Below are 22,052 nucleotides of genomic sequence, written 5' to 3'. Positions count from 1 at the left end.
ATTACTGAACCTCTAGCAAAATGGTTAATGTCAAAACAGTTGGGTTTATTCTGATGTTTATAAACAACTGACACATGTGCATATGAGTATTATGTTTTTTTTCTAAACTTTTTACTTCTTCTAAGTAAAAAAAGGACTCGAGATGAGATCGAAATCAAAACCAAAAGACAGTGAGTCAAATACGATAACAATTACACCAGTGTGACACAATCTTTAAAAAGTGTTTTCAAACCTACTTATTCTTAACATAAGCAATGTGTCATGTGAACTATTCACGCATGCGCATTCGTGAAACAACTAGCAAACAGAAAAAAATCCAATCACACCCACGTACCAATTTTTTTCAATTTTGACCCCTTAGCAACCCTTTTTTCTAAATGAAAACGGATTAAAAAGCTTTCCACATGTCTGAATATCCTATATATCAAATTTCAAGTCTGTACATCAAAAAATTCGTTGAGTTTATAGGTTGAGAAGTGTCCTCACACACACATTCTCACTTTATATATTCATAAAAATGACTCTCTCATTGATTTCAAAATATCCGCCACAACAATTAAGTTTTTTGGAAATCCACACAGGTGATTTGTTTATAGTGGTGAAGGCTTTGTGTAGAACCAACCACCCACACTTATTTGTATTACTGCTAATCTTTGTTGGTGTAAATGACCGCCACAGGACAGAGTATACAGTAGCCTGCAGGTTTTTACATTAGAGTTTACCTTCTTTTCTTAACGAAGACTAGGTGTGCATATCTCCTAGTGAATTAATGCACCCCCAGATACCAATCTAGAAATTTCTACAACTCGGCATGGTGTATACAGCGCGTAGACTTCCCAAATAGTCACCCATCTGGTTATGGTCAGGCTCAATATTACTTACATTCGGTAAGAGCCTCTGTGTGTGTGTGTGTGTGTGTGTGAGTGAATATATATATACATATATATATATATATATATATATATATATATATATATATATATATATATATATATAAGAATTCAATTTGTTAGAAACAAGGAATATATGGAAAAGAATTATATTTATTTCCTTAATCCATGGATTTTCCATGATGGCTTTTATCATTAGAGGAAATGGAATACCGTTAGCAAAATTATTATTATGAATAAACATATATTTTGCTTATCAGCACATATATTGAAAAAGTGATAAAAATCATTTCAGTGGCATAGATCATACAGCCTAGGAAATTCAACGTTGAAATGAGTTCAATTATTTGTGGGAGATTTCTGCAGATCGGAAAAATTGGAAGTAATAGAGAAAAAAAAAAGAAACTCCAAAATGGAGGTAACATCCAGAATGCTTAAAGTAACTTTTTATAGTCTTTTCGATACATCTGCTGATAAGCAAAATATAGGTTTATTCATAACTGATCATTTGCTAACTGCATTTCATTTCCTCTGATGATAAAAGCCATTACTGAAATTTCATGGATTAAGGAAATAAATATAATTCTTTTCCATATATTCCTTGTTTGAAACAATAATTTCTTAAATGTGAATATATATATTTTGTATGTATTTTAATCCAAGGAATTTAACTTTAATTCTTACATTTTTATTTTGCTCTATTTTTTATATATTGAGCTTTTCCTTTTTGGCTGGGATCGCCTTGAGAATATCATCTCACCGTAATATATAATGAGACAATAATTCATTCTGCGATTTAATTCATATAATGCTCCCTATCTTAGGTTGAGCATTTGGGAAGTGATATACAAATTACCATTAGCATATGAAGCGATGCTCTTTGTGTAAACAAATTGAGCTTAGGTACTTTGGACAACGTAAAAGCATTGTTAATTCGCTGCCCACTTAGCAGCAGCCGTATAGCGCAATGGTTAGAAACTTCTTTAGAAGCTCTGACTATCGTTTGGGCGATCGGGTTTCGCTTGAGGTAGTTGCTTGTCTAGCCACAATGATGAGCTGTGAAACAGCGAAACAGTACTGTATGTGGATGACTATATATATATATATATATATATATATATATATATATATATATATATATATATATATATATATATTGTTTTAAGGAGATGAAGTTGACATATCTATCTTATAAAGTGGTTTTTTACTCCCAGAAAATATGAAATCATGACAAGATTCAAGTCATAGCTACACAAATTAATTAAACGATTTCAAACAACTTGAATACTTTTCAATGGTAATTTAACTTCACTTAATAAAAAAAAAAAAATTCTAAACTCAGCCACATATTTAGATGAACTTAACAATTCAAGAATTAAACAAAACTGGTGAAATCGTGCATAAATTTCAATTCATTTTATTTATATTTGAATTGTTTTTGTTTTGTTTTTTGTTTTAATTTTTGCTAAGATGAAAGCAAACGCCTGATTATACGAAATAAATAAATAAAAAATAAAAAAAATAATAAAACCTTTAAAATTAACTGGTAGTGGTTTCTCCTGAAAATGGATAAAGTTTGGTAAGTGCCCACTTTGGCTTTGTTCACAAATCTGGAGTATCACCCCCAAATCAAGTAACCATTTCGGTTTGAACATCCTTGATGGTGCCAAACCATTTTTCTGCAAATAACTAATAATAAGAGAAGTCACTACTAATTACTTTTGAAGTCTTCATCGAACAGTCAGGTGTCAGTTTACCTTGAGAAAAACAACGCAGTTATTAATAAGAGATGAACGCATGATTTCATAGTTGGCATCACTTCATCATAGTCAACCGATGGACTTGTCAGCACGCCATCTTGCAAACTATTTTCGTACAATTTTTACACAGCAGTATATTTTTCATTGCTTTACACTATTTTTTCGTACCCAAGAATTTCCGCTGATTAAAAAGTCCGTTTTCAGTTCCGAGTTTTTCAGCCCCTGTATCAGTTGCCTTGCCAAGGCTTGAAAGTCTTGTCTCCTCTACTGTTTAACTCATAGCTGGAGGGAGGGCAGATGGGTTCAGAGCTTTACTGAAGTATTTAGTAAAAGCGATGCTATAAATCTGACCACTTTGTTGTAGACGATTATTGAAAAGATTTCTTTCATTTATTATCAAAAAATCTTTTATAAATATAATATTATATTTGAATAAGGTTACTTTCAATATCTAGGATAGTTACAGCTTTCATATATATATATATATATATATATATATATATATATATATATATATATATATATATATATATATATAACTACTTAATTTACTCACATAAAATTAATATACGAAAGTATAGATTTATGCGTAAACTTTAAGTATTTACTTCAAAAGTGCTCAATATGTAGGTAGAGCTAGTTAGTAATTTATAAAATATATATGGCGAATATTCAGTGTAGCTTAATCGCCATTAAGCCTGAGGAGTCCTAGAGTGGATGAAATGCCGAATATTCAGTATAGCTTAATCGCCATATATATATATATATATATATATATATATATATATAGTATAGGGTATACAAACATTTAGTTGGGGAATAGAGGGGACTCTTTATACCATGGTGTTTCGAAGCCTAATGCTTCTCATCAGAAAAGTAAAGAAGATGTTAGGTAACATAATGGGGATGCGACGTCTAGCGTGGGATTCATCAGGAACGAAATAAATCATTAAAATTATAGTTGATGTTAGGAGGAGTTATATCGAATTCTAAGATAAAGGAGGAGCATATTATACAAAGTGTAATGCAAAAAGGTGTATAGGGTTTCTATCATAGTCTTAAATGTAGGCAGTTTATGTTTTGAGGCTCAGGGGAAGGTATAGACAATTATTTCCACAGACAGAGGAATTCCCTGTTTGTTTGTTGGATGGTGACAATTAAAATGAAAAAGGAAGAGGGGATGATATTCTGAGGACACGTGTGCATATTAAAAAACAAGAGAAATATATATATAGAGAGAGAGAAATTATAAAAAAAAAATAATTATATAAAAAAAGAAGAGATAGAAAGAGAAAGAAAAAGAAAGGAAGAAAGCATATATATGTGCCATGGACAAAATCAGTTGAATTAAAAAGTTACGGGTGAGGGAAAAATATATATTTTGTTTGAAATGGGTTAAAAACGAATTACTCTGTCTGTGGGAACAATTGTAATCAACTAAGTTAATATGTTAAAAAAATTTCAGTTCTACTAATGTATTGAGCACTTTTTATCCCACTTCTTACCACTTATACCTCTAAGTATATATATATATATATATATATATATATATAGGGTGATCCCAAAAAAACCGGGCCCAACTCTAATTAGGCCCCGTTTCTTAGTGTTTTATTCGAATGAAATGAAACTTTGGTCATAACTAGTTTATTATATTCAAAACATCACATCAAACACTGGGGTCTTTGGCCTTATTTTTCTCCGTTCTACAGCATTTAAAGACATTGTGTTTTATTCGTTCCAGCGTTTTAGTTGGGTCACCCTGTGTATATATATATATATATATATATATATATATATATATATATATATATATATACAATATATATATATATATATATATATATATATATATATATATACAATATATATATATATATATATATATATATATATATATATATATATATATATACAATATATATATATATATATATATATATACAATATATATATATATATATATATATATATACAATATATATATATATATATATATATATATATATGGTTTGGTTATGAGGACTACTCAGCAAAAAAAAAAAAAAATGATTGAGTATTAGATGAAACTGATTGTATCCTTCAGTTCTGGGCGTAAGAGATTACTATTTGGGATCATGATACATTGACACTGTGTAGGGATTTGAGCAGAGAGATGTCTGTTCACATTACATTTAATCATTAGCATGTTAATACAATTAGGGAAGCAAGAAACAGTAAGGGAATTCCAAAGTCTATACTTCAAGGGAAGAAACTACTAGAGTAGAAGGATTTTCCGCATCTAGTGATCTCAACAGTAAAGGAGTGGAAGCTTGATTGATAGTGCTGAATCAATTGGATTGGAGACTCTTTTGTAGACCCTGTATAAGTGGGAAAGACTGACAGTAGATGCAACAGCCTAGATGTGGCAACAATATTCCTTTTCTTTATTACAAAAATCTTTTGTGAATACAATTTTACTTTCATTTATACTATATATTTTTCAGAAATAATAAATAAATAAAATAAAATGTTATTTGTTTACGTGCAAAGAAAAAATGGGCGATTTTCTAAAAAAGAAAAACACCCGATCTTCAAGGTGAATACGCTAACCTTAATATCGTTTAAAAAATCAACAACAAAATCTACGTAAATATATAAATGATAAAAACTAAACAGTAAATTGTCTATGGCACCATAGCGTAATGGATTAAGACGTTGGACTGAAATATATAAGGTCCGGGGTTCGATTCCTAATAACAGTCAAGCTACGCTGAAGAAGGGTAGATCCCTGAAATATGTATGTATGTAGATTACTGCTTTTAAAAAATAGTATATAAAGTATATATATATATGTGTTTGTGTGTGTGTCTCCCTTCCTCTGGAAATTTAGTCTCTGCTATTGGCCAACATTTTGAGGATGATTACAATTTAGTAAAGCGAGTATAAAGCGATTAAAGTGGCAAGGGCGGAAAAAAAGAAGAAGGTTTACGAATCGCAATAGAGACAGATTCTCAATTTTTTTTTAAATGACTTTTAGAATCTGCTCCATGAAGTACCTCAAACCGCTGTATTTTATACTGACTGAGATAACAAGCATTCTCAACCAAATGTTGGCCAATAGCAGAGACTTTCAAATTTAATAGGTCCTGAGTATTCTTCGTCAAACTCAAACCTTTATCTCATCTCTGCAATGTTGCATACCTATGTGTGTTTTACGAGTAATTTAATGGAATGCGTTTTGATGAACTCATAGCAGTTGTGTCTCCTTGACGTACATATCTCTGATTAACCTGACAAGCAGCAAAATCCCACCCTTTACTATTGAGGTTCCTAGATGCCGGAAAGTCTTCTATTCTAATAGTTTCTTCCCTCAAACTGCTAGACTTTTTTTTTTTTTTTTTTTTTTTTTTTTTACACAGTGATCACCACTTATCAAGGCCCGGAAGCCACTCAGGGATAAGGGTTATTGCAAGTACATTACGTTAGTGTGGAGATTTGATGAAGTGTTTAATTAAGGGGGCGGTTCATTAGGAATTTGTTAACATTGGACTTGAAGACATCCAAGTTGTAGTCCGGAGGGAAGCAGGCAGACGGAACAGACTTTGAAATTCCTTTCTTTGTTCCTGCTTCCATTAATGTACTAACCTGCTGAAGTTTAAATGTAATGTGAACAGACATCTCACTGCTCAACTTCCGACAGTCCCCAGTTAGACACGATCCCAAATAGTAGTCATTTACATCCCAAGTGGCAATATATCTTGTTTGGAGTAAAATAAAAAAAAGTACCAAAAACTGCAATGATTTGATCACGCTTGTGAAATAGCAAGAAGCAAAAACATCGAAATGAATGAAGCTGTTACGATTTGCAGACAAAGAAGTAATTTATGAGTTTTACTGACACGTCTATCATTATTTCATTTGCAGAAATTTTCCTCAAGAGACGAAGTGAGAGGAACTCATGTTTAAGGTGAAAGGCGGGAGGGAGTAAAGGTGACAATGTAAGAAATGTTTTACAGAATGTGAACACTTAACGAAGCTTCATAAATTATTCAGTGTTTTAACACAAAGACAATGTTTAAAAGATATATATATATATATATATATATATATATATATATATATATATATATATATATATATATATATATATATATAATAAAATATTAAGAGTAAATGCTGCATAGAACTTTATTATATCATCAGATCAATAAGGAAGGACAAAGAAAAAAGGGAAGAAAATCCTCTTAAGGCCATGGAATTTCGAAGCTAAATGCTTCTCATCAGAAGAGGAAAACGCTAACACTATACAAATATAAAAACAAAAATTCGGCTTAAGAATATTTAGACTAGAAATAAAATAGATATATAAAACACACACAAACACACATCTTATATAAAATGTGTGTGTGTGTTTGTGTGTGTTTTATATATATATATAACACCCACCTTATATATATATATATATATATATATATATATATATATATATTATTTCTAGTCTAAGTGTTCTTAAGCCAAATTTTTATTTTTTAAATATGTATATTAATGTATATTATAGTGATGAGACGATTGCAATATTTTGCCCGATTTTGATACAATTATCAATTCCACGCTAAATTACCGATTCTGATTTACACATTTAACTAAAGAGTTGTTATTTTTCACCAAAAACCGTAAAAACACATGTTAAATGTGCAAACATAAAATTATACTTGTGGGGGATAGTTTACAGATTTTAGTTTTACTGGTTGTTACTAAAAAAGATTAAAAAAAAACATAACTGCCCCTCCTCCGAAGTTAGAGAAATTCTTGTCAGCAACACATAAATAATAAACCACAAAACCAACAACAACAAGTTAAAAATACTTGAAGCTATATACATTAGGACGCAAAAACCTGTTCATAATCAAATCATATTCCAATCTAGTGAAAACGCACTAAAATGCCTGTTGTGACCCTCGCTCCTATCTGACCGAGCCCTGACCACAGAACTTAGCACCCCTCTCTCTCATACTGTGCATTTACAGCTCGCACACATTCCTCACTGCTACTATATATAAAAGACCTCTCAGCCCTCCTTGCACTAATACTTACACAGCCCTCCTGAAGATATCTTCTTCGAAGGACGAAAAGCAACACTGCGGTCAATTTCGAACAACACATGCAACTTATATCAATTCTTTCGATCCACACACTAAAAAGATCATCAAAAAAATTGAAAAATTAAAAAATGTTTAATCAAACGGAAGCTCTCTGAGTCTTTAAGTATGTTTCTTTACATGAAAGAATGCTGTCTAAATACACACAATATATATAACAGAGAAAGGTAGTTTGCTTGAAGCATTGCTGGTAACTAAATGTGGAAGAGTAGAAGAAGGCTACAGCGTGTTAGTGTTACTTGTCTTGTTTTTGCCAATGATGAACGCAAGGTGAGAAACTGACACTATTCTTATTCTATGTCAGATATTTTTTAATGAGATTGTGCAAAAATGGATATTTTATTTACTTCGATTGATATATGGCCGTCTTCAAGTCCAACATAAACAAGTTCTTGGTGAACCCTTCCCCTTAAATAATACAATTTGCCAAATTTCCACTATCAACGATTCCTATGATATTGTCCTATTGACTACTGTACACTCTTTAACCCTTATCCTCGAGTGGCCTCTGGGTCTTGATAAGTGGTGACTCCTATGTAAAAAATAAATAAATAAATAAGAATACATAACTGTCCCCTTTTTCACCTCTTGTATTTTTTTTTTTTTTTTTGCATTTTCATCCCAAATAAAGACACAGTGCCACTTTGATGCAGGAGGCTACTATCTGAGACATAATTGCACGGACACTATGTTGCGAGTTTAGCAGCAAGATGTTTATTTATATTACACTTAAACTTCTGCATGTCAGTATAGTTTGGAAAACAGAAACCCGGAAGGAAATTCTAAAGTCTGGGAAAGAAACTATTAGAGTAGAAGGCTTTCTGGCATTTGGGAATCTCTACTGTGTAGGGGTGGGATTTTGCTGCTTGTCAGATTTGTCAGGAGTATTTACGTCGAGGAAGTACAAGGGCTTGTAGCTCGTTGGAGCATCTACCATTAAAATACTTGTAGAAACAGGTAGAGGGATGCAACGTTTCATCGATGGGACAGAGGCTGAAGCTTAGCTGACAGTTCAGTTAGCGGTGAAGTTAGTTGGTGAAGAATACAAGAAATAACACAAAAATTCATGATGGTCGATAACAATAATCTGAGAAAAAGTCATAATTTTGTTTGAAAACAACATTGTTACCATTTCTCATTGGATCTCAGCCAATTTTGTGACTACTTTACAAACACAGCAGATAATAGCACGTAAACAAAGAAACATTGATATTATGCCTCTGAATTTTTTAGATGAGGATTGATTATTTGTATTATTTCGATTCTTCGGACTACCATTCTCATTTTGAGTGTTATTTTTCACAACACAAGGATCCGTGGCGTAGTGGATAAAATACTTGGAAAAATTCAAATTCGCTTAAATATGATGTTTTTTTTATATAAAAAAATAAAACCACGTCACAAAATTTGAGTTTTTTTGATTGAAAATAGTAGTAGTAGTAGTAGTAGTAGTACTAGTAGTAGCAGTAACAGCAGCAGCAGCAGCATTGTAAGAGTTAGACATCTATACCACTATTTTTTAACCAGTCTGAGAAATTGTCTTCAGATTGATGACTGTCACAAAACCTCCTGACTGGACAGTGTAGGATCAAATGGTGTGTGCTCGGGGGGGGGGGCTTCCTGAAATTTGGGCAGATTGGGGAGTTTATTCATCTCCACCTATCTTTGTTTACTGCAGTCCTGCAATGTCTTGTTCTGATCCGGTTTGCAGCTACCCACTGCTTCCGACTATTTGTAGCAAAACCTGGGAGGTGTAAAGTTAGGTCTGCAATGATGTACCCTCCTTTGGGTGTATTGTTTATCCATTCCTCTTTCAATGTCTTAACTAGGCCGAAATTTTTGATTTTCGAGTTGTAGAAAGGCTTTTGGGACTTGCGTCTGGAGATATCTGGGACATCTTTTAAAATTTGTTAAATAAGTCAATGGTGTCCTCCTCAACGTTTTGAATCCATTTTTTAGTTGTATTTTCCCACCTTATGTGAGGTGGTGCGATTTAGCTTGCTACTGTTAATCATGGTGTTGCATAGTTTCTCAGAGTTTTTTTGTTAATTAACCTAATTTGAGGAATTGAAAATAAAACTGCTTGATCAATTTATGTTGTTCTTGGTGTAAGGTATTTTTTTCTTTTCTGTTTTTGGTGTAAGATATGTTTTTTTTTTCTTCTGATTTTGGTATAAGATACGTTTTTTTTTCTGTTTTTGGTGTAAGATATGTTTTTTTTCTTCTGTTTTTGGTGTAAGATATGTGTTTTTTTTCTGTTTTTGGTGTAAGATATGTTTTTTTCTGTTTTTGGTGTAAGATATGTTTTTTTTTCTGTTTTTGGTATAAGATATGTTTTTTTCTGTTTTTTGTGTAAGATATGTTTTTTTTCTGTTTTTGGTGTAAGATATGGGTTTTTCTGTTTTTGGTGTAAGATATGTTTTTTTTTCTGTTTTTGGTATAAGATATGTTTTTTTCTGTTTTTTGTGTAAGATATGTTTTTTTTCTGTTTTTGGTGTAAGATATGTTTTTTTCTGTTTTTGGTGTAAGATATGTTTTTTTTTCTGTTTTTGGTATAAGATATGTTTTTTTCTGTTTTTTGTGTAAGATATGTTTTTTTTCTGTTTTTGGTGTAAGATATGTTTTTTTTCTGTTTTTGGTGTAAGATATGTTTTTTTTCTGTTTTTGGTGTAAGATATGGGTTTTTTCTGTTTTTGGTGTAAGATATGTTTTTTTTCTGTTTTTGGTATAAGATATGTTTTTTTCTGTTTTTTGTGTAAGATATGTTTTTTTTCTGTTTTTGGTGTAAGATATGTTTTTTTCTGTTTTTGGTGTAAGATATGTTTTTTTTTCTGTTTTTGGTATAAGATATGTTTTTTTCTGTTTTTTGTGTAAGATATGTTTTTTTTCTGTTTTTGGTGTAAGATATGTTTTTTTTCTGTTTTTGGTGTAAGATATGTTTTTTTTCTGTTTTTGGTGTAAGATATGGGTTTTTTCTGTTTTTGGTGTAAGATATGTTTTTTTTTCTGTTTTTGGTGTAAGATATGTGTTTTGGGGTTTATTTTCTGTTTTTGGTGTAAGATATGTTTTTTTTCTGTCACGTTTATGTACATCATAACAAATTTTTCATTATTTTTGTTTTTTCAGAGTTGAGGGAGTTCTGGGTAAGCTCCACCACAAACAAAAAAAAAACATTGTATAAACAAGGGGTTGAAGAAAGTAACTTTCTAGAAAAGGAAACAAAAAATTGGCAGTTTCTAAAAAAGTTGGATAGAAAAAAGAAACGCAACTCTTGATAGAAAACGATAAAAAAAAAGGCAAGACTAAATAAATGATGTTGCTTATGCTGCTAATGATTGATTGCGAACATAAAGATGAGGGAAAGGTTTGTTGTAATCTTGAGCGCCTGCTGTGAGTCATGCGATACAGAAAACGATATCAACTTTTTCCCAAAAAAGATAAGTTACATTTCGAATAACTAGGCTTACAAGCAAGGATAACAGGGACGGACAATGGGGGGCAACCACAGAAAAGTAGTACGAAATACTTTGATGGGAGCCCAACGTAGCATAAATAATCCAATCATTCTATAAAATCAATAACGGTTTCTAATGCAAATATCTTGCAATAACATGAGGAAACCTATAAACTAATGAATATGACGGCTGCACACCAATATATTCGATGCAGCCATACTTTTCGGACAAAAACAACATATATATATATATATATATATGGGTAGGTTATTCATTTTCAAACCATGCGCGACCACGCATATTTATCCAGCTACAGTCTAATCCGTGTGGACTCAACTCAATTTTTCACATTCAACACTATGGCAAAGAATAAGAGGAAAAAAATATAGACATATATAGGGATTGAAAAAGGAGTGTATATCTCCGAAATATATATCTTTAAAAATAGACATTTGTTTATTTTATAAAGGTAAAAAAAAAAAAATTCGCGTTGCAGCTATTTGGCTTTAAAGTGTTCAATTGAACACACACACACACACGCATACACACACACATATATATATATATATATATATATATATATATATATATATATATATATATATATTTTTTTATAGAGGGAATTAGACCTGGAGTCTAAAGAGCAGAGTTTATTATAATGTATTAATAAATGTATTAATACTTTTAAAAGAACAGTGCTCATAGTACTGCAGATATATAATAAGCTCAATAGGTATATGTATCCTTCTAGAGCTTGATTTATTTTTATATTATATATTAATAATTAGTAAAAAGATTAATAATTGTAAATTCTGAATCAGTTTTAAAAGGAAAAAACAAACACAATCAAATCGATTGATTTTTAATTCACAAGTATTGACCTTTTTACTCAATATATATATATATATATATATATATATATATATATATATATATATATATATATATATATATAATAGCAGGACCCATTAACCGGCGTTGCCCGGTGGAAGCTTGCTCCCTCTCGCAAAAAAGTAAACTACAGTTGTTGGTGGTGGTCACTGTCGTCCCTGAACAATTGCGGATACTGGCGACCGGGGCCGAAATGAAATAATCTGGTTTTCACTGGTGATTAGTACTGGTTTTGGGCGATAACATGAAAGTACTGTTTGAATTTAAAAAGGGCAATTAAGGGAAAGCGTCAATCAGTATGAATTAATAAAATTACGAAAAATGGTTCATTAGAATAATAATGGAAAGTAAAAACACAAGTTTTAGACGTTAGGGATTCTCACTGTGTACGAACTGAGTAGATTGATCGAAATCAGTTGTAGCAGTCCTGTTTCTGTTTGTTGTTCAAGTTTTCCTCTTCTTTTCAACTTTTCCACTAATTGTATTAAATTAAATTCCAGTTTTATGTCATTTTTTTTACGTGTAAAACAATTACGACTTTTTTTCAATTCACTTCACTTCTTTGAGTATTGTCATGTTAAGAACTGCGATATATATATATATATATATATATATATATATATATAATTACAAGCATTTCAGCTCGGCGTTGCCCGGGTGTTTGGAGGTGTATGTTGAGCAAAAAAAAAAAAGCGGTCAGTTTTTGTAACTTTGACCCCTATTATGACCCCTTAACATTTATTGTTTTGGGGTCAAATCAAGTTATCAAGTTAGATCCATGTCCAAGGAACCTATATCTAAAATTTCAAGTGTTTAGACCCAAAATGGTGGAGGAGTTTGGTAGAGTTCTCAAAGGTCAAATCGTTAAATTTTGATCCCTGAACAGTCAAATTTCTGGCTGAAAACGGATTACAAAGATTTTCCCAATCTCAGTACCCTGTGTATCAAATTTCGAGTATGTAGACTGAAAATTGACAGAGTTATTGCGTTGGAAAATGTACACACACACACATACACGTTCAATTTTATATATATAGATTATCCGCAAGTCGTTATCAAGGCACATTTGATTAAATGCGACAAAGTTTTCTTTCTTCATTTTTCTATTGATTTTCTTGATCTGCCGAGAATTTTTCTCGTGTCAGTTATTAAGTTATATATTAGGTTACCGATTTTTTGTCGGTCATTTTTTTCTAGCGCTTCCGATCATTGATCGCCGCCGTCAACAGCAATATAACAGAAAATAACATATATCCAATACTCGTGAGTGACACTGCATATCTACTAATATATAAAAGTCACTGTATCTGTGTGTGAGTTCCTTCCTCATAGATTCCGAAACGGCTGAGCCTATCTTTTGCAGAAGCTAATTTATATGTCTGGCAGTGTTCTTAGATACGTTTTGTACAGAAATTCATCCGATAAGTATCAAAAATCCAAAAAATATAATCTTAAAAATAACTTTTCTCCCTTATCGATAAAAGAAATAATTCTTACTGCGAAATATTTTACGTTACACCGATAAAGGAGGAAATAAAATTTCAGCAAATCATTTCTTTAAAAAAAACAAAAAAACAAACAGATTAATTATAATCTGGAAATATGGCTTAGTTGGAGAGCATTCGACTACAGATCGAATGATCCCCTATTCCAGCCCAGGTGTACCCCACCATTTTATTTTTATTTTAATTATTACGATAAAAGTAGAGGTACTTTAAAATCGCTGCAAATTATTTTTTCATTTGCTTGACGTAATATTATAAACAAACACAGACAGACTTTGATGAACGACATTATTATTATTATTATTATTATTATTATTATTATTATTATTTTGCGAATTAATCCACCGGGCAAATTATTTTATTCCTCATAATATGTAATATTCAATAGAGGATTGATTCTATAATAATACATATGCAATCTGCATAAATTAAAATATCATGTTTAAGCGTATTATACAACCGGGCAACACTGGGATACCAGTTAGTACGTATACATATATACTATCATATAAAAGGAACTTTGTCTGTGAGTTCGTTTCCTTTAGACTCCAAATCGGCTGGGCCGATTTTTATGAAATTTCACACGAAAGTATTTTATGTGTCAGGCAGTGTTCTTAAATAGGTTTTGTATCGGAATGTCTTCAATTAGTCTCGATAATCAAAGGAACAGGTGATTTTGATTCAAGTTAACATCTTACATAGTCTAACATCACGGATGCATTTGAGAAAATTTATTACCACACAAAGGCCCGACATATAAAATCACCATTAAGTTCTTTGATATCACAGGGGCGCGTACAAAATGAAGGTTTCTATTTAAAGCAAAATTACACCATGATACTTGACCTTTTAATTTTAAAATTAAATTCAAGCAATTATGCATATAAAAATAATTTTATATAGTCAACAGTAGTTGCTCTATAATGCAATGTAGACTATAATGTACTGTGGACTAATCACACCCTATAGGCATGTGAAGCTTCCTTCCGGTGCACCGTGAGGGGTCCCCACCTAGAGCAATCGATTGGATTGAAAAATGGGCGATTTCACCGATTTCGATTACTATACAATATGGGAGTGTGAAACATTTATTTTTCATCATTCAATCCCGGGCAACGTTGGGTCTCCCTGTTAGTATATATATATATATATATATATATATATATATATATATATATATATATACATATATATATATATATGTATATATATATGTATATATATATTTATATATATATATGTATATATATATGTATATATATATTTATATATATATATGTATATATATATGTATATATATATATGTATATATATATGTATATATATATATGTATATATATATGTATATATATATATATGTATATATATATATATGTATATATATATATATATGTATATATATATATATGTATATATACATATGTATATATATATGTATATATATATATATATATATATATACTGAAGCTATATTACTCAGCCTACGTGTATTATTATTATTATTATTATTATTATTATAGTCATTCAGTTCATTTTTTTTTGTGGCCATGACATTCATACCATTCACATGCAGTTCGTATCTCAAAAGAACTCTTCAAATTGGAAATATAAAAAAAATAACATTATTGGATTCCATGTTTTTAAAACCATTCTTATTATTCAATTCCAAATTTAATGACTCAGTATTCATTTTTTTTTTTTCTAAAAGAACAACGAAAAGATATTTTAATTGTAAGATGTAAAATATTAAAGCAAAATGATTCCCTGAGAGAAAAAACGATTTAAATGATGAGACAAACAAAAAAGACTAATAAAATAAATCTGAAGAAATAAAAAAAAAATTTCTTGTAAATCAAATTGTAAAAAAAATCACATTAACTAAGACATACCATTATAGAAATGTTGACAAGCGCTTTGACATTGATGTCAAGTCGTTTTCTTATTTATTGTCGGTTAAATACTAGGAACAAATATGCTTAATACTTTAAAAAAAAAAAAAAAGAAGAAGCATTTGATCTTGTAGTAGGCAATTGTAATCCTTGATGCCACTAATAATTGTATTGACCAGGAAACATAAACATAAGATCACCTTATTAGATGAATCAGAAGAACAGGCGACTCGAGGACCGCAGGAAACGGTGTCAAATGAAAAAATTCTATTTCTCCAATAAATAAATATTTCATGAATATATTTTTATAATATTAAAACAATTTAAAAATAAATAAATAAATATTTCATAAAGTAATATATTTTTATAATATTAAAACAATTTAAAAATAAATAGATAAATATTTCATAAATATATTTTTATAATATTAAAAACAAATTAAAAAATTAATAAATATTTCATAAAATAAAATATTTTTAAAATACTAAAAACAAATTAAAAAAACAGTGTAACAATGTAATTTTATTTGTTATTTTATGCAAAAAATAAATATAATGTAATTTTTTTTTAATCTGAAACTGTTTGCTGCGGACTTTGAGTCGTCTGTTCTTCTGATCCGATTCACCCTTTATTTCATCAAGTTTTTATATTTACTAAAATATCTCAAATGATGTGTTGTAAGATGGCCATTTTGAAATCCAAAATGGCGACCTCGCAGCTATCTGTTCGAATGGCATCCTTGATTTTTGGATTATGGCTACACTGATGATTTACGAAAATGTTTATTCCTGCAAATCTCCAAAAACTAGTGAACCCAACTATGATGCGCATTATATAAAGGAAAAGCATAATTCTGCTTGTGTGTGTGTGTGTTCGACTACGAGTCAGAAACTACACAAGATACAATTACAAATTTTACACAAACAGATTTAATGTCACCTTGGGAGGTGGCGGTGGTCTAGTGGTTAACGACATAGACTGACAACCTGGGTGTTTCAAGTTCGAATCCAGTTCATTCCACAAAAATCACTTTCACTTAGGATGTTGGCAACCTTCACGTGGTCCCACCTTTAAGCACCCAATATCTTTCTAGAAAGAATTCTGACTAAAAAAATATCGGAGAAATCAATGCTAACAATAAAATCTTTGGATTCATATGATGATGATGATGATGATGATGAATGTCACCTTGAGTTGGTTTTGTTAAAAACAAGATAATGTAATATTTATTCCTTTGTGGTGCGCTGGAACAAAATTAGTGCATTAGGAAGAATTACATTTTCTTTTAAATTCTTTCTGATAGTTGTTTCAAAAACAACATCGAAATTAGGTCAGTCATTCAGCTTTCTTTTGCTTTCTTTCTTTTATATTGAACCAGTTGAGAAAGAGGAGAGAGAGGAAAAGGAAAAGTTAGAGAAAGTGATATGTTTTAAAAAGAAAGATTAAACGTATATTTAACTTTAAAGTTCTGATTTTTTTTAGATGAGAACTGATTGTTTGTATTACTTGTATTGATCGGACTACTGTTCTCATCTTGAGTGTTATTTGTACAACGTTTCGGTCGGATTGTCCTTCGACCGTCATCAGACATGTTGGTTGGTGTTTGGAAAAGAAAGGAGAAAAGTTACTGGCTCCATAGATATTTTCGTATTCTGTGAATCAAACTCCACTTTTTGGTCATTGTTTCGAATCTGTGAGAGAAAAAAAACTTGGTTGACAATGGGAAGGCAACTCTAATAAAAATCAACAAGGGGATTATCTCCGTTCCAGCGCCAAAATTTTAAGGGTGTACAATTTTTTTTTCTACAATTACTACAAATGTTACTAAATTCCAGGCTCGGTCTGCTTAGTAATTTTTCTTTTTCTTTTATTAGAGTTTCCGCCCCTTTGTCAACCAATTTTTTTTTTCTCACAGACCATGCTAACCCTGTGGATTAAATGGATTCTGTTCGAAATTTTGTGCAGATTCTAGAGTTCAACAGAAAAATTCTCACATTTGACAAGATACGCTTGAAGAAAATCAAAGTTACACCGATTGAAACATTGTGACAATCACACTCAAGATGAGAACAATAGTCCGAAGAATCCAAATAATACTAATAGTAAATCCTCATCTAAAAAATACAGAAAGTTTATTTTCATTACTAATTTAACACACAATTAAAAGTTTATTTTCATTACTAATTTAACACACAATTAAAAGTTTATTTTCATTACTAATTTAACACACAATTAAAAGTTTATTTTCATTACTAATTTAACACACAATTAAAAGTTTATTTTCATTACTAATTTAACACACAATTAAAAGTTTATTTTCATTACTAATTTAACACACAATTAAAAGTTTATTTTCATTACTAATTTAACACACAATTAAAAGTTTATTTTCATTACTAATTTAACACACAATTAAAAGTTTATTTTCATTACTAATTTAACACACAATTAAAAGTTTATTTTCATTACTAATTTAACACACAATTAAAAGTAACATGCAAGAGTTCTTTAATCAATATTATTGCGATTACGTGACTTCAAATGATTATATTTGTACTTCTTATAAACATCCAAATCCGAGAAATCTTAGATGTTTTCAGATGAGTCTTTGAGACGAACTAATTAATTACCTAAACGGAATTGGTCCGAAATCAGATTCTTTTTGTGGCTATTTTCATTTGAAGAAGAAAAAAAAAATGTTTTTTAAATGATGAAAAAAAAAAAAAAAAGAAAAAGTTGCGATTAAAAAGGAAAAAAGATTTTTTTTAAAGCAGCAAAGCATTATTAAAATTGGTTGTTAATACAAAGAAACAAGAAAAACAAACATATTTTCATTGTTTGCTTATTATCCTCATCTTTATTGTTGTTATGAGCAAAAAACAAAAGTTTGTTTCAATCATATTTAATTGGCCGGCGGCATATTAACATCTTAGATAGATGTTAGTATTTAATGCAGAAATGGGCACAAAATATTCAACCACTAACTTGGCATAAAGAACACTCATTTTTTTTTTACCTATAACTTTTGCCCGTCTTTAACAGTCTAAAATGTCTAGCTTTTCTCCATGCAACGCATATCTTCAACTCTCATTGGCTAGGTTTCACTTTCATACATTACCACATTTCTGATCGAAAAAAAAAAAGGAGAACTCCAAAATAACACCAGTCATTCATTGCCTATCCTAGCATTGTTTTCAGTCAATCTTGGACTCCCCTTTGTTACCGCTTGCGTTGCCTTCATTATTAAAGGAAGCGATGAAACATTTACATCTTAACCCTTATCCCCGAGTGGCTTCTGGGCCTTGATAAGTGGTGACCTCCATGTAAAAAAAAAAAAAAAAAAAACCCATCTAGACGAAGATCATACGTGGCCATTAATCTGTCTGCTGGTCACACAGAGAATGAGTCAGCAGTTTTTAAAAATGGAATGAAAAATAATGACGGGTCAATTAACAATTGCTTCAAGTACAAAGCAAGAAATTATTTTCAATTATAATTTGAAAAAACAAAAAAATATTTTCTAGAAACATTCCATTTGAAATAATGACCACTTGTTTTGATAATAACAACCGTGAAAGAAGAGGGACAAATGGAGTTGGGGGGGGGAAGGGGGGAGAACCCTTCAATCTCCCTTTTCTTTCCTCGCCCTCATCGCTTACATCATTTTCCATTGTATTTCTTTCCTTCCTTCGTTTTGAACAAACAAACAAACAAACAAACAAACTTCTTCTTCTTCTTCTTCTTCTTCTTCTTCTTCTTCTTCTTCTTCTCTGTCTTTATTTTAAAGTGAAACTCTCTCTGTGTACGGCATAATTCACGCTGACACACCGGTCTCCGTTAGATTACCGAAGTTAAGCAACGTTGAGCCTGGTCAATATTAGATGGGTGATCATTTGGGAATTTCAGGTGCTCTATATGGTCTCCACTTATCTCGGAATTGTTTTCTTGCCATTGGACTCAAGCATTGCCGATTCAGGAGAAGCGTGGTTTGGGCCTGCGCAACTCTTGCCTCACAATTACATGTGCAGCTACCCTTATAGGGAGTATCCATTGTCTCTTTAGACTGAACAGAGGGATCGCATCGAAATTCTCTTTCGTTGATTTCTCCATTTTTTCTACTCTCTCTTTTCTCTTCTACCTTTTTTTCTCCGTTACCCCCCCCCCCCAATTCTTTTAAAACTTTTATATTCTTTAAACGTGTTTGTTTAGATTCAGCTCAAATAAAATCTGTCAAAAAATAATTACCAAAAATATCAAGTGGTCGGAAGAATCCAAAATAAGACGAGCCTTTTTAGTTGCGACCACATGTCTTTATAAGGGGCTCTGTCTATCTGGTGATCAGTCACGCTTTAAACTGAAAGTGCATTTTCATCTCTAAGCGCATATATTGAATGGACACATCTATGGAATATTCACTCTTGGTCTTAATAATTTACCATTGTATTCAGATTCCCACAGAGCACCTGTTTTTGGTCTTGACAGTTCATAATCAAGTGTGGGGTGTACTGATCGCTTCTCTTCCCTGAAGCGCCTTCTTTACAGAAGAGACTTTGCTAGTCACTCTCTTCTCTATCTTCGCTTCCATGGAACGCGCTCGATTGAGCTCCAATCTCTGATTTCTCCTTGTAAAACATTTACTGCAAGAACTCGTCTTCTACCACAACGATAAAAGTTTTTTTTCTTCCTCCATGCACCTAGAATTAGGCGGAATTTTCTTGGACAGAACTTCTTTGCAAGAGTTTACCATCCATAGAACATATTACTGCAGGGCTGCTTCCTGACTGATTGCAACTTTCTCTTTACACAGAATATGATGATGATGATGATGATGATGATGATGATGATGATGATGATTATCATCATCATATTTATAGAGGTGATGGTGGCTTAAAGGTTAGCAACACGGACTTACAACCTGGGTGTGCCAAGTTCGAATCCAGTTTGTTCCGCAGAAATACTTTCACTTAGGTATACTAGCAACCTTAACGTGGTCCCTCTCGTGAGTGCCCAATGTCTTTCTAAAAAGAATTCTAACCGAGAAGATATCAGGGAAACAAATGTCAACAGTAATCATTTGACTCATTTGAAATGATGATGATGATGATCTACATCATCATTTCTATGAAATAAAATTGTTTTACATAAAAAAAAAATTGTTTAAAAAAAATTTCAGTCATTTAAAAAAAAAAATGATTTTCCATTTTAGTTTTTAGATTTTTCGAAACACAGAAAAAAAGATTTCGTGGCCTTTTATGCACAACTAACATTTTAGAAAAAAAAGGCCTTTTTAAGAAATTCTTATTTTCCCCATTTTCGGCGAACTAACGTTTTCCTTACATAGAAGCAAGAAAACTTAAAGAATTGCAAACAAGTGATTCAAAACACATTACTCGACTGAACTGGTTCACTTGTAAGTTAAAAATTTAGTGTTATTGAATTGAGTCGATGTTTACTTTGATATATTTTGGCATTAAAGAAATCAAGAAGTAGTAACGCCTTTCCTGATTCAATTGCGCTGCAGAGCGTCGTCGTCGTCATCGATGACTCGGTTATTCGGTTATCGTATCGATTTTGTTATTTTTTTTCCATCCTCACCTTCTTCCAACCTCCCTCTTTCACTTTAGGAGTTTCTTCTTTCCCTTCTATTTGAAAAAGAGTTACAGAAATCACAATGTGGACGCATACTAAAACGGTGAAATTGAATAATTGAACATATTTGCTTTTTTGGGGGAAGCAAGTCTTTTACAAATCTCGTCGTGGGTTGTGTTTTTTTTTTTTTTAACTAGTCAGTATTTTTTTGTTGCTGTAGTATTAGTGGTTGGTCCAATTGTTAAATAACATTTAAATTATATATATATATATATATATATATATATATATATATATATATATATATATATATATATATACTAGCTCTACCCTGCCGCGTGTTGCTTTGGCTCAATTTGGTGTAATGGAAAATTCTAATGAAAAGAGAAAATGCATGTTTCTTATATTCTTAGTACAGCAATCCACTCCACAAAGTTAAAAAAAAAATAAATAAATAAAGGCGAAAATGAAAAAAAATGGTACTCTTGTAGAATTGGATCCGGATCCTCGGGAGTTACCGTCAATCATGGCTTGGGGTCGACCAACATTCAGTGGATTAAGCTGAACGTTGCTAAAACGTTGAAACGCTAAATAGAGTTTTTTTTATTATTGTATTCAAAAATGTGAGTTTTTAATTAATATTTGGGTGAGGGTGGGGGTTACTATACACAGATTCGAAAAAGTTGTCCAAAAACGAATAAATGAAAGCAGAAGTAAACTAAATTACGTTTCTACCTAACTGGATAATTTTTTAGTGTTTTGATTTAATGTAAAATGTTTAATCGGCTCGAAAAACTCAGTGTTTATCGATGTATTTGAAAAAGACAAATGGTCGCGGACTCTGTTGAATACATTCAGTTTGGGAAAATCAGTTAAAAACTAAAAAACTATACAAAACAGTGTCAGACACCCACTGATTATATGTTATCGTGATA

At 31.1% G+C, this 22,052-nt stretch overlaps 1 protein-coding gene across 35 annotated transcripts in view; it reads right to left on the bottom strand.

The window, feature by feature from the left end:
• The window catches only part of LOC145241300 (neuron navigator 2-like), a 1,908,016-nt gene that overhangs the window by 1,035,527 nt on the left and 850,437 nt on the right, over positions 1 to 22,052 (bottom strand). The window lies entirely within an intron of this gene.

The sequence above is a fragment of the Euprymna scolopes genome, chromosome 20 (assembly GCF_053919585.1).
Source record: "Euprymna scolopes isolate OS-2025 chromosome 20, ASM5391958v1, whole genome shotgun sequence".
In the NCBI taxonomy this organism is placed as follows: Eukaryota; Metazoa; Mollusca; class Cephalopoda; order Sepiida; family Sepiolidae; genus Euprymna; species Euprymna scolopes.
Note: the sequence above shows the minus strand (reverse complement) of the source record. Positions and strands in the feature narration are given on the sequence as shown.